General features: G+C 35.0%; 1 protein-coding gene across 1 annotated transcript in view; it reads right to left on the bottom strand.

Moving 5' to 3' along the window:
* IL1RAPL1 (interleukin 1 receptor accessory protein like 1) overlaps positions 1-15623 on the bottom strand; it is a 736319-nt gene that overhangs the window by 618337 nt on the left and 102359 nt on the right. The gene's annotated exons all lie outside the window — the stretch shown is intronic.

The raw sequence follows: 15623 nt of genomic DNA, 5'->3' as shown, positions 1-15623 counted from the left end.
CTTCTTTTTACTTCCAATTCAGTTTACTGACCACAGACAAAATGGTGAAAATGAAGTGATTTACACACCACCCTAAATTCAGTCTTAGTTATTCTTGTGCACAAGTTTGGGGTGAGGGAAATTGCAAAAATCCAGTTCTATTCAGAAAATCACTCTATAAAATCCATTCATATTGTTCAGCACTGGAATTACTATACGTTTTATGTGCTACAGGGACTATACATGAGAAATAGAGGCTCTGGAAAAATAAAGACTCATACAGGGAGTGGCTCAAACACGACTGAATCACAAGTCAAAGTTGTGCCAGGGATCATGCTGTAAATGACAACACTTGCTGTTGATACTAAAGCAGCAGTCACACCAAGAAAAGAGAGGATGCAGTAAAACTCTCAATGGTCCACACAGCACAGGAAAATAAGCAGCTCATACAAATAATCATAAAGAAATGAATGGAGACTTATGGAAAAAGAGGAAGGAGATGAATGCATTGGTCGTGCTACGGACAGATTCAGGAAGACAGAAAAAAGGATCTGGAAATAGAAGCAAAATTCACACTCTTTTGCGTGGTGCGTAACAGTAGTAAATAAAATAACAACAGAATTCTAGCATGAGTAAATATAACATTGAATATATCCCTGCCTGTTCTATTTTAGGACTCTACGAAAGATTAGCCAAGTAAAACAGGAAATAATATATTCCAGTTTGGGCACATGTGTTCATGCACATTAAAATGAAAATCATAGCAATAAATAGCACAGAGGACAGAAACTAGAGGCTTTTAACTAAATCCAGTTTAAGAAAGGAAGTAGGATATTTTAAAGAGATTTTTCTGGTTTTCTAGAAATCTTGGAAACTAAATGTAGTTACTAGAAGATGCTTACAAGAAATCCCAGGGATTACCATTACTGAATAGAAAAATGAGAACACTTGCAGTGGACTGGTAGACTAGTAGTGCTATATCTGCTGGTTAATAGAGATTTTAAGATACTTTACAGGCATTCTGGGATTAAAAAAAAGTAAAAGAAATAGCCTAATAATTCAAGATCTTCTTGCCGAGACACAGGCGAGAAGTATCCAATGAAAAGTCTGAAAGATAATGAGAAAGAAGCTCCAACCCACTCCATCCTCTAACCATAACTAAACCTGTCTGTTGCAGAAAAGTTCTGAGAGCTATTGTGCTTTTACACCATAAAAGATCTTTAATGACTATATACAGTTATGGAAAAACTACCCCTGGCCCATCTAGAGCAAGATGCGGCACACAGAGGATGAGTCTTCACGTACTTTTGGAGGCTTGATAATATGTTGTAGAACTGTGCTTGTTTGATTACATTCAACACCTTCTGCTGTGTTTCCTCAGGGCACAGGATCAGTCCTCAGTGTTAGGGTAAGTTTTTCTGGATATGCAGCAGACAAATGCCTGGAATCAAGCACTGGAGTATCAAAACAAGGAAATAATGGTAACAGTTTCCCAAAGGATTTTTAGAAGCATCCAAAAGGAGAAAAATCAGTCCTGGGTTAAACTACAAAACAGAATACTTGAGTAACCATCAGATTGTCTCTATTAAAACACACTTTAAAAGTAGCAATAATAAGAATAAATGTATATGTTAAAAAATCTTGTTCTTTCTTTGAAGACCATGTATTAAACATGCAAATTCCATTTCACTATACTATTTCTTGTATCATTTGCTCCTCTGAATCTCAGACAAACCCCTGAAATGTACTGTCGAATGCTTAAATTACACTTTCTTGAACTTTATTTGACTGCCAGCCATTGCAATTCATTTAAAAATCCTGAAGATTCAACATAGGCTTTCTTTTTTTTCTTTTCTTTAAAACCAAATCACTGGTATCACAGTAATTTTCGTTGACTCGTCTCTAATACTTATTAAAGTATATAATATATCATTTTAGTTTCCTATTAGTATTGCCATATCAGACCTTTGTCTGGAGGTCTGACTCATGAGTAATCAGCAGATAATAACTCTACAAGAGTCAGGAACACCCTGTTAAGTTGGTGCAAATAAGGAGAATCAGACTAGACTGGTCTTTTAAAACAGGTCACAATTATTTTTCTTTTCAACTCTATGAAGCTCTAGGGAAAGCAAAAATTAGAAGACTAAATCTGGCTTCCACTATAGCAAGATAAACATCAAAAATCTCCATGTATTGAAGGAAAAGAAAACACAGGAAATCAAAAGTTGCCACAAATGAAATCAGAAACTTACTTGAGTATATTTAGACATATAAGTAACCTGTGTAACTGAAAAACAAAGTGTTCCATTATTTTCAGTGAATGTACTTAAGTGAAGGAGTGTGCTAATAGTGATTCCAGAATATAGAACGAAATACAGCAGCATGCAGAATCAGACATCACATAAAGTAAAACCCAATTTCCATAATGTCAACATAGTCAAAGAAGAAAAAATAAACCCGAAGAAATCATAATTCCTGGATATTAGGAAAAAATTCTTCATGGAAAGGGTTGTCAGGCATTGGAACGGGCTGCCCAGGGAAGTGGTGGAGTCACCATCCCTGGAGGTGTTTAAAAGGCATTTAGACGAGGTTGTTAGGGACATTGTTTAGTGCTAGAGTTAGGTTAGGTTATGGTTGGACTCGATGATCCTGAGGGTCTCTTCCAACCGAAATGATTCTATGATTCTGATTTTGACAACAGTGAGAGAAATGCATACCATGTCATTTTTAGCATGTGATTTACAGCAGAAGTATTTTTCAAAGAAGATTGAAAAGTTCTTTCCTTGAATTTTTCAGTTTCCAGAAAACAAACTAGGAAGAACAGGCTTAATTTATTGATTAACTATTGAACCGAGAATCCTCCTGCTTTCTAATGGCTATCTCCTAATGATTGCCTAATTAACTGTAAAAAAATAATCCCCACAGGAATGAGTCTTGTGATGAAGCTAAATTAGCTAAAGATAAATTTAAAGTATCTGATCAGGTTCACAAAAAGTCAGTGGAAATTAGAATGGGTGGTGTCCTCCATCCAACAACTGAATGCGAAGGTTCTATGAAGAATGTGACAGAGCACGTCGTAATGAAATAAATCATGATTTGTTACTTGTGACTAAAATAGTGTGCCAAATGGTTCTCTGATCATTCTGTCTGTAGCTTCAGGTATTTATCTCTTCTATTTACAGTGCTCAGATGTTTTTTCCTGCCTTCGATCTAGCTTCTACCAAATTCTTCAGAAAGATTCTTGCACAAAACACCTGCAAGCGTTCACATGTATTTTCTGTGTTCAAAAGTTAAATGTGCATCATTCTTACTGAAAAGAATCTTGTTGCTTTCATTAATATACATGTGGAAGTACATAATCACAATCACATTGATTACCTTGAGATGCCACTAAAGCTTGTGTTGGGAAATGAACTCCAACGCACATTTCCTTTTCTAAGGGGAGTACGGGAAAGGAAGGAGGAAGGGGAAGCAAAGACAGGAGAGAATGAACCTTTCATGGTTTGCTGTTCTGTACCATCACACGACCTATTTCTTCCAAAAGCAGGGAGAGAGGACTGGACGGATATTCCCAGAATACACCAAAACAGATATGAGTAGGCAATATAATGCTAAGGATGCACAAGTGACAGGAATCTGGACTGACTGTAAACCTATTGGAATTTTATAGAATGAAGCTACCTACAGTGCTTGGAAGTAGAGAGATAACTATGAGTATCAACCCTCCCAAAAAAGAAAAAATACATTCTGTGGAGGTGATTTGCTTTCTACTGCTTAGATGCAGAATTTAAAACCTGATGTTGACAGAAAGATGCAGCTTTTAAAGGCAGTTTTGTAGGTATGCTTACTTCAAAGACAGATGAATTAAGTAATCAAAAAATGAAAATATTGACTTGATTTTTTTTTTTAAACAAAAGTCTGGATTTTAAAAATTTAAAGTCAACTTCTGAGGGTTTGAATAACTGAAATTTAAAACAAAAATCAGACGTTTTCACTGATTTTGATCTTCTCTTCACTCTGTCCATACTTCATTTAAGCAACTAGGAATGGATGTAGTTATTATATAATTACAGCCCAGGAAAATATTTTAAAGGAGTACCATATATTCATTGTAAGCAGACTTTGAGAACTGTAGTTGAACAAAGGCAGCCAAAAGTATTTAATAGTAAGTTCCTGCCTGGGGAAAAGAAACATGAAGCAATGCACAATACTGTCAGGGGGTCAGAGGAAGAAAAAAAAAGAAAAAAAAAAGTAATTTTGTCTTGGAAAATTGAGATGAAGTATTACATCATATTTCTTGGTAAAACATCACCTTCATTAGACCTCTCAAGGTACTTATATGCAACGAGATGGATGTTACATGCTTTAGAAAATGCTAGTAGCGCTCACATTGCTGATGAAAGATGAAAAATAAGCTTGAATAAAGAGCATTGGTTTCTGCTCTGCACATGCATCATGGAAGAAATGTGTCCTCTTTGCAGAAAATCAGACGGTTATATCATCTGACTAAATATTGAAGGAAGGGAGAGAAGGCACTGCTTCAAACTGTTCATGGAAGTGTATGATACTAGCAACAATGAAGCTTAGATTTGTCATGGGGTGTTGAGGAGCCTCTAAGACTGAAGATCCACAGAAGTGTTCTGGCATGTTCCCTTCTGAATGAAGTGCCTCTTGCATGGCTTCTCTTAGCCTTTGTGGAATTGAACATTAGTCTCTAAACTGCTCCTGTGCTCTTGATGGTGTAAATCAAGAGCTTCAACAAAACCACCATTGTGTAGACCTCAGTCACTTTTCTCTGCATTTCTGAACTTTCTCTGTTGAAATTAAGACAACATTTAGAATGGTCCTAAAAGAGTTTCGTATATGTGATAGCCACATGCATTACAAAATAGTTCATATCCAGACCTAAAAAGAAAATCATTGCCTTTAAGCTGAGTAATCTTTACCTCTTCTCTCAAAAAGTGAAAAATGCTTTTTTGTGTATGAAGCCTCCTTTACTTAAGTATGTTGCATAATTTTTAGTACAACATTGTAAATGAAAATCTGCTACAAAAACACCACCTGATTAAATTTTAAAAATTAGAAAGGATAAAATTTATCTCTAGACCAGAAATAGTCCATATCTCAGAATCCTAGCAATAACACACAGAGAAGTAAGATAATTCTGAAACATATATAACACTTTGGTGGAATTAAACAAGATTTTTCCTTCCTTAATTAACTCAATAATGTAACAACATCCGTTGTTTTTAGAAGAGCTTTTAAGATTTCAGCTTCGTATCTGCTTTATGTGGACCATGACAGAGCGACTTTTTATAAAACTGCAAGTTTATGCTCAAAAATCTGTTCTAAGCTTTTCTTCCCTGCTCTGTTGAATACAAAGTTTAAACTGACTGCTATCTTTAATTTTAGAAATTACTGTATGTCAATTCTTTAGCTGATGGTAACTGACAGGATCATTACCTTATGAGCTCCCACACCAGAAAAGGAGCAAAAATAGTTGAGAAGAATGCTCTATCACAAGTGTTTAAAGAATAGGTAGGAAGCACCTGACTCCAAAATGCTATGTAACATGTAACTTGTAATATTTACATTTTGTCTCAAAGTATTTTGCAGAACCTGGCTTCAGCTGAAGGGTATTTGGTTAACTTCATTCTTTAATAATATAACACTGTATGGTCATGGCTTTGAATTATGGTACATTTACAAAAGTCAAACTTCAAAAAAGAAAATTACTCCTCCCTGTGATCACAACATAAATTTAGAAGTGGAGCCAAATTTTATGGGACTTAAAATGATGTGGCTATTAATTTAATACGACTTTTTTTTGAAATGTCAAGCATTCTATGCAGTCTGCCTGACTGTCACCTCGCCAGTCCTCTCTACCACCAATTGAACAGGTTATCCCATGGTGTTATTTTTGATCTAGTAACATATTTCAGACTATAAGGCACAAATATATGCTATGCTGAACAGAGTCAGAAGAAATAAATGTGATGCCATATAACAGAATCTCTACTAGAAAGATAACATTACAGGAAATGTTTTATTACTATAGAAAAAGTTCACAGTCAGCATATCAGGGATGTGTAAGACAACATAGTAAAATAAATTAAGAGGTATTTAACCATGCATAGAGAAAAACAAAACAAAACAAAACAAACCACCACACATACACCCCCCAACAAAAAAATGCTCTTTTACGAGTGTTCTTTCATGGTCAAAAGGAGAATTTCAGATGTCAAATACTGACTTCTGACATTTGACATTTAAAACAACATTTTGGTTTTGAAGCTGTGAGTTGAACTCAGTCCATAGCTCCACTGTTTTAAATCTGTATGTGCTGTTTTGCAAACAGTGAAGGAAACCTAGGCCCTCCCTGAAGATTAGAAACTGTCTGTAAAACATTAAGTAAACACATAAAAAGTGTGGACATTGAACATTCATCCATAATCTAGTTGAACAAAGACAAAACTAATTTAACTCTAACATGACCACTTTGTTGTCATTTATTACATGCACTTACAAATGTCAAAACACAATAGAGCTCCTAATACAAAGAGATGCAAATTGAAGGGCTCAAGTGTTACTGAACAAGTCACTTTCTCAAGACTAATGTGAGGCAACATCTCCCCTCATTCTTTGTTCACTGTCGAAAGCTTGGATCAGGGACCACTTCCTGGCCAGAGAATTGAACACAGGTAGGAAGAGGTGGGTGGTAGAGGAGAAACTGGAAACTTTGTTTCACTAAAATTAGGCCAGCAGCTCTTGCCCAGAGCAAGAATGATACAGGAGCTGTGACTCAGATATGTGTTTGAATTTTGATGCCTCTACGGCATCTCATGACATAATGCAGTTCAGCTATTGCACTTCCTGCGCTTATTAAAGGCAATACAATGCTAGAGTCAATTATTGGGAGAAAGTATATAAAAGTTCAGGCTATTTTAAAATATAGGGATTATCCCTAAGGAGTATAACTGACAAGTAATTCGCCATTTTGTTTATTCTTCTGAAGTAAAAGAGCAAAGTGGCGTAGAATTCACTGGAACTCTACTGAGTCCCTCGAAATTGAAAGATTTATGTCTGTTGTGAATCTATTCTAAAGATTTTGGAGGAATTTGATTGTGAAGAGTAATGATCTTGAAAAGAAACTAGAGAAAGTACTTTCTATTCATAGAGACTGTCAAGTTGAGAAGCTTAGTAAGAACTCAGAAACCAAGAGGGAAACTTGTCAAAAGAGCAGGATTGTTGGATAGAGCTATTGCTGGATAGAAACGAGTGAGTATCCAGAAAGGATTTGAAAACTTAAAGAATATTAACATGTATTTAATTAAAATCTAAGAAACTATCTTGGTAGACTAAAGATTAAGATTTGTATGTTCTCTGTGCCTTTTTTTTTTTTAAATCTCATTTTTAAATCCACATTCCTCCTGGAAGTACCTAATTTGGTAAGTTAACATTTTCCTTATAAAATATTTTGTATGCAAATATATTTGCCATGTTTAACTATACTAAAGTCAATATGTAGTTATATCTTTTACTTTTTCAGGACAAATAATATTTCCCAGATCTTCCAACATCTGAAATAAACTAATGTAGGTGGCTTTAAATAAGGATTGGCTGTTATACACAACTTATTGGAAGATTCCAAGTTACTGTATTTGGAGATGCTGCACTTCTGTGTGTTTCTCTCTCTGAAGTTGCAGCCAGTCCACTACACAGATCCTTCTCATACGTGAAGCAGACTCATGGCACTGATGCTCTGTGTGCAATTTGCAATTCAGTACAAGCCAAGTTTAAAGTTGCTCATCCAGACTTTGGTTTAGAAAATCAACTCTCCATCTCAGAACGCTTCACCTCTGCATAATTCCATGCTAGCTGCATTCAGTTTGAAGTTTCAGCTTTAAATGTGAACCACTCTGCTTTAGGACCGTTTGTTTATCACATTTGTATTTTATTTTAAAGTGTCTTTCCAGGCACAGATCTATAGCTGTCTTGGGAACTAAAGAAAACAGAATGTTACACAAAGCAAAATGAATTCAGAATTTGCTTTTTCATTTTGGTTTGTCTTTTTGTTTTTAAATCACCTCCTCTCCTACCTCAGGCCAGAGCTGTATCTAATTTTTTCAGAGGAAGCAATTCAACCCTTCCTTAAGACTCTGAGTTTAGCTACATGTGGAACAATTCAGTTACTTGTGATTAGTTTCTGAGCTGATTGGATGTCAACCTCAGAAGGAAAGCAAAACTAACAAAGTTAACCCCACAGAAGCTGACCACTGTCTCAATGGTCCATCCTTGAGCATGATATCCTACAGATACCCAGAAGATATTAGAAGTTGGAACACTCCATTCAGAAGACCCAGAAAGTGCTCTTTTTACCATTTAAAACAAGTTTTAAATTACAGATTTAAATGCTGTTGAAAAGTGAATTGTGGCCAAGGAGATTTATCTACAAACATTTTAGTGTTTACCATGAAAAAAAATTGTCCATTGATCCTATCCAAAACAGAAAATATCCCTAACCATGATGGAACTTCTCTGTCCCCCCACTCCACCACAATTTCCATTGGCCTCCATAATTCTGTAGTTTTAAGTCATATATTGGAAAACAGAAGCTTAGGCATGTAGGTAGATATAACATCATTTTAGAAAAACTAGGATATTCAAAAATACAATGTGCAGAAAAATAACATTCCGAAATACTTATTCTCTCCGTACAGGAGATGCAGGTAACTATAAGACAAATTACACAATATTCAAGGTAATGAAGCTTTGGCATGTTGAAGAACGGGAAAGTTCCATTTCTTAGTGACAGAAAAGCCTTCCTTACAGTAACAGTGTTCTCTTAAGTGATTGTAAACTTGACCATGGTTACTCCTGAATTATAAAGCCCAATGGAAATGGAATAGTTTCATGACAGTCCACATTAATTATTGTCTCAACTGAATTTGAGTTAACTTCTTAACAATTTATTTCATTTTTCAGTACATCCCTGAGTTATTTACACTGTCTTCCAGGTGATCTGCTTCCTCACATGACTTGACAGTGACAATGAAGACCTTCTTCAGCAAAGCACCCATTCATCTAATAGAAGATACTGTGCTCGCTAACAAACCTTTCCTTTTCTATATCCTTAAACAACCACTGCTATAACGGTATAACTACAAGTTACTAAAATTTAGATGAAAACTTTTTAAACATATTTAATTAAGAGCTATAATGGATTTCTTGAAACAACAACTGGTATTGTTGTCCTGTTAAAAATCGTGGACACTTTACAGAAACAACAGTTACCAATGCTGCTAGTACAGCTGTAGGCTCTTAATTATAACTAGGTACTTTGTTGACATTATTGATGGATTCCTATGATGATAAGGATGGGTCTTTTTGAATGATTAATATTGTGTGATGTAGGATTTTTGTGCCTATTTCCTAATTAAAAGCAGTAATATGAGTTAAGATTCTATTCCCTACAAAAAATGGTTTTGATTTTGTAGCTATTTTGGTTACTTTTTTTTCAAAGTCAAAGTAAAATGATGCCTATCATTGCCCTCTTTCAGAAAGTCACATAAGCTAGCTAATGAAAACCTGAGCTTGTTACTGAATAATAACTGCCATTCATTGTTTCAATGAGGTATTCTAGTACCCTAGATAAGTATCAACTTGAAAAGAGTTTTTTGATAGTAGTGGTTTCATTGACAGAGCTAGTTACACTTAGCAGAATTAAAAAGAACATATGTATTCTAGTGATCAAAACAATTACGAAATTTAAAGAATTTTAAAAAATTCTCTAAAATTCTTCCCAATCACACAGTGTGTTTCAAAGGTCTTACTCAAACCACTAATATATTAAAGAAAGCAGAATTGTGGTGTATTTAAAACCCCCACATTTCATATAACACATTTTGAAGGTATTGCAATGAAATTAAATATCTTTATATGTCAACAGTATAAAAAAATGAAGGGGTCCATCAGGTTTTTACTCATATCAGGAACTTAATTTCCACTAGCCTTTAATGGAATCAATAAATTGCCTTAAGGACAAGAAAGAAAAAAGCTTAGATAAAAGAAAAGCATACATATGGAAACAAATTATTCAGAAAGTTGAACTAATCGAATATTAAATTCTCTCTTCTGGTTTCATCATAGAGCTTTTTTAAGGAAAAAGTTAACTGACTTATTTTTATTTATATTAATTCATTTTTGGTATTTTACTGCAGGTGGGTTTTATCAATCAAGCCTGTTATCAACTAACTAATTTTGCACGTTTTCTTCAGGTTTTTTAGGGTTTTTTGGATTTTGGGGTCTACATCAGGCATCATTTTTACTTCATGCATTAGCTCATTCTTAACTAGAAGAGAATATTCTGTAATAAGATAGCCCTAGCATAAGGCAAGAGTCCCAAAATAACTGAGTCTATTGCTCAGAGACTTTGTGCAACCTTTGTCTCTGGAGGTTTTTAAAGTCTTACGCAGACGAAGCCCTGAGCAACCTGCCCTGATCTCAGAGCTGACCCTGCTTTAAACCTGAGATCTCCAAAGGTCTCTTCCAACTTGAATTATCCTACAAAAGAAATCTGAAAAGTCAAAAGTATTATTTGACTCGGCCAGCTTCAGCTCATAACTAAATCTTTGTGCCAACAAAATCACCTACATTTAGAGAAAGGCTTCTGTTATGGACAAAAAGTACTTCAATATTATTCTACTAACAACTGTAGCACAGGAAATTCTCACCACTAATGTATCTCACATTTAATTGCATCTCCTCACAGGTCTATCTTTGAATCATGCTGTTCAACCATACCCTCACGCCAAAAATATAAAGATATATTATGCACAACGGTAATACAAAAAAACACCTGTTATTTCACTATATAATAAATTATACCTTTATGAGCAATTCTTGTTTTCAAAATTTGATGTGTTCTACTTAAAATTATTATATTTGGTATTTTTTCTATATAGTTAGCATCATTACATTATCTTGTTTCTGAAAAGTTTCTAAAAGAGTATTCCCGTAGTTAACTTATACATCAGGTTGGTTTTCTCTTTAAAACCATTGCGATTCATATTGAGAAGATATATTTAAAAAAAAAAAAAAAAAGAAGCTTAGCCAGCAGGTCGATGGAGCTGATTTGCCCCCTCTACTTTGCTCTGGTGAGACCCCATCTGGAGTATTGTGTCCAGCTCTGGAGCCCTCAGTATAGGAAAGACATGGACCTGTTGGAGAGGGGCCAGAGAAGGCCACAAAAATGATCAGAGAGCTGGAACACCTCTCCTGTGAGGACAGGCTGAGAGAGTTGGGGTTGTTCAGCCTGGAGAAGAGAAGGCTCTGGGGAGACCTTATTGTGCCCTTTAGTATAGAAAAGGGAGGAAAAATTAAGATGGGGAGAGACTTCCTACCAGGGCCAACAGTGACAGGATAAGGGGCAACAGTTTTAAACTAAAAGAAGGTAGGTTTAGATTGGACATATAGAAGAATCTTTTTATGATGCAGGTGGTGAGATACTGGAACAGGCTGCCCAGAGAAGTCCTGGATGTCCCATCTCTGGATGATTTCAAGGTCAGGTTGGATGGGGCTTAGAGCAACCTAACCTAGTGAAAAATGTCCCTGCCCATGGGAGGGGGGCTGGACTAGATGATCTTTGAAGACCTCTTCCAACCCAAGTCATTCTATAATTCTGTGATTCTAATTAAAACTAATATTTTTATTTCAATGAGAGTTCACTGCATATGTATAAAATATGTAAGCAGTAACATATATAGATTTATAACTCCTTTCAGTCTGAAATACTAAAAGCTGTACAGTATTCCATCAACAAAACATCTCATAGTTTCGTATCCTATTTTTGTTATCAAAAAGTAGGTATAATCACAGTTGCTGTCTTTCAAAATGCTGAAAGACGTTTTCAACTTCATTAGGTTTGAAAATTTTGAAATATGTTTTCAACTTCATTAGCCTGAAAATCAGAATGCCTTGAACAGGCAACAGTGTGTCAATGTAAAATTCCTAACAAGTATTTGAAAAAAAAATCTTCAGGATCAGAATGTGGACCTCTTGCTCAGGTTAAGTAACCAACTATAAATGATCCTACTGAAGTTAAGTTATTCTTAAAAAAATATCTAATCTTAATAAAGAGATCAGACTTATTGCAGTAAAAAAAGACCTAAGTTAAAAGGTTAGTGATAATTAAATGAGTCTGCATCTATTAAAATAAAAAGCTAAATAATCAAAGATGCGCAAAAAAATGGTAATGGATAATCTACTGTTCTGTCTACAAAAAAATGACATTAAAAGGTCAGCAATGACTGGAAAAAAATGTTTATCTTTGTAAACTCTCTTTCTCAGAATATTTGCTGTTTGTATATCTTATCTTTTTGTCCTAAATCTTGCTTTGTGAATTTCTGTCACTCATGAGTTCAGGACTGAAAGCTAACACACTATGCATAATTTATCAATAGGTATGAGACAACTCTTTTCCTGTGTATTTTGAAGGCAAGATGCATCTTAAAGCGGAATTAACCATCACAAGTACAAAATGTACAAAATAAAAAATGTAACATTACACAAGAACCTGTTATCCCACTGCCTCAGTAAAATTATAAAATTACAGACTTCAGATTTAACAGTAGATAAACTCCATATTTGTTTATTTTTCATATACACAGACAACTTTAATAATTCATATTTAGATTAGGTAATTATGTTGCTGTAAGTCAGAGACTTGCTCAGCAGGTATTGCTATTTCCCCTCAAAATGAACAAAATTTACAGCACTGTATTACTAATACCAAAGCTAGCTATAACAAAAAAAATAAATCCAAACCCAAAAATAATTCACAAACACAAAAGTAAGCCCAGCAAGAAAGAAAAAGGTCTTCAGGAAGGGGAGAAAAAAACCAAGAAATTCACCTTTGCTTTGACTGAAGTAAATGTAAATAGAAATTACTCTCACATGTGGCTTATCATTGAGAATTCATTCACAGCAGTGAAGGACTGTGAACAAAGCATACCTAACATGTTATTCTGCTCTGTAGAGTGTGATGGAACTTGATGCCTGACCTTTCCCGTGAGAGAGAGACAAGATTTAAAGCCATCATCCTAAATTTGGTCTAGAAACTGAGATCAGGCAAATGGGAGAGAAAATTAAGAGTTATATTCAATGAACATATTAATGAAATCAACCTAATAAAACATAAATTAAATTCAATTATTTTTAATAATTCCAGGTAGAAAAAGCAAGGAACTGTGAAGTTTTCAGAGTGTAACAAAGCAGCTTTGATGTAAGCAAACAATTAAAGAATCAGATACTTTTAAAATTACATGACACAGTGTGTCACAGTAATTGACTTCCAAGATTTCCTACATATTGCTAACAGTTGCAACTGCCTCTATCAGAAAACTAGATTCCTGTGATTTTCATTTTAAGTAAAACTGAAGTTCTGCTTGACAGACTTCAGAACTTGGACATAAAATCTTCAACAGCAATGTTTTTGAGGAGGACAGTCGTTGCACTGTCTACAGCTATGTAGGAAATCATGTGCGGAAGACAGAGGCCTCTCTCTCTCTCTGTCGATCACAACTGTCAATAACTTGAAGTTGATTAATACATCTTGGCACAGAAAAAACAGCTTTTAAGCCCTTTCTTGAGTTTTTCAGCCCAAGAACATGTTACAATTTGCTGTTCAGTGATGCGCAATTAACATACCTTGTTATATCTTTCACCTTGTGTATCTGTACTGAAGGAAGGAAATGGGAAAAAGTCTTAAAGTACCACGGAACATGCATTTCTTCCTCATCGAGCTTTTACTGAACAACTGAGTCACAGAGAACAACCAAAACCAACCAAATGAAAAATCAAGCCTTTTCTATCCCCAGAGTTATTAATTCTGGACCTAGCACAGGACTTCAGTATTTTCACTGCATCTCATGGTTAGACTTAACCAGAAAGGAAAATTTTATTTTTCAAATACACAAGATGCTGATAGTGAGAAAGCAGCTCTGTTGAATGGTCTTGTTCAAGCAGTTTGAAATGAATGACTGATCCTCTCCATTGAGAACAATACCATTTCTAGGTATGACCTATTGTGAATCCCAAATGCAGCATCTACTCTAGATTTGGTATCAACAGCAGCATTTTAACAAAATGTGCTGGCTCTGTAGATGTATGAGAATAGCATGAGCTACTTTGAAAAGTAGGTTTATTACACATGCATTACTTAACAGTGACAAAATGAAACAAAATCATTAATGAATAAATCAGGCCACCTAGTTAAATATGAGTAAAATTTCAATACTTGTAAATTTGTCCTAAATTACAGATAGCATGACACTAGACAGATGATAGCAAGGACAGCTGCTTTTTAGTGGGATCTTACTGTGAGGGACAGCTAACAGCTTCTCTAGGCACTATAAAAGTGTAATCACACTGGAATTCGATTACTGCCTTACCTCCTAAAAATTATCCTCTGATTTTTATAGCAGATTAAGCCTTTTCTTTTTTTGGTGAGGACACTGGCCTCTTGCATTTTGATATACTGTTCTAGTAAACTCTTACACTGACACATTTTAGGTTGTTAAATGACACCCTGTCCAAACTATTTTTTGTTAAATCATCTCATGCTTTTTATTGCATTGCTCAGACCTCTGATAATTCAACTAGGAACAGCAACAGTTGGAAGCTATTTCAATAGAATCAATAAAATGTATGAATAGACTGAACTATGTTTGTTAGGATTTTTTTTTCCTTGAAAATAAAAAGAAAAAAAGAAAGAAAAGGTGTTTTCCTTATCTCAGATCTTATATGCGAATTATTTTAAAGTCGTTTTTACAGAATACATTTCAAATATATACATAAAAATTATTAAAATTAAAAAATACAAGTCATGCTAATCCGTTGTTCCTAATAGCGAGAAGCAATTTGTTCCTCCTCTCCTTGATATGACAGCTACTTTTGTCAATAAAAATGCATTTTCTGACAAACATGGTTTGCCATGATTTCTCCCCAAACTTTTTCTCTGTTTTAAGCTTCCTAGTTCACCCGCTAATAGTCCAATTTAACTTCACAGGAAGTAGTATACTATGAAATGAATGCATTCATATTTGTAAACCTATACCAGCTTGCAATTCTGCCAAATAATTGTTTAAAAAAATGTTGATTATCCAACTAGAACATTCTGTTACTGACCCTTATTCAACTTCCTAGAAAAATACAAAGCTTAAAATTTCATTTTGCCTCTCAAATTACAAAAATTGAAATTATATTTAAAATATTGCCAATGGCAAAATAAACCTATGATACAAAAAAGTGATTGTGTCGCAGAGTCCCTAAAGTGGCCTGACACAGTCAGCAGAATGAAAGCAGGACATTCACTGGCCAGGAGGCCTCTTGCAAAAAACCATGAGGTGTGCATTAGTCACTCCTAGAAAAGGCACCTGGACTCCTTGTCATACTTGGCTCAGCCTGTTTGATTAGAAACGCCTCAGAGTTTGACAATATTGCTCCATGTTTTCCCTCCTCCTTTGCTGTGCTGCACCCAGGCAACGACCTACACAACAGTTTAACAGCATCGCTATGGGCTTCATGATCCCTACAAAGGAAATGAGCCTACCCTCATGGCACAGACATCTTTGCATACATATATA

Source organism: Caloenas nicobarica, chromosome 1, assembly GCF_036013445.1.
Source record: "Caloenas nicobarica isolate bCalNic1 chromosome 1, bCalNic1.hap1, whole genome shotgun sequence".
In the NCBI taxonomy this organism is placed as follows: Eukaryota; Metazoa; Chordata; class Aves; order Columbiformes; family Columbidae; genus Caloenas; species Caloenas nicobarica.
Note: the sequence above shows the minus strand (reverse complement) of the source record. Positions and strands in the feature narration are given on the sequence as shown.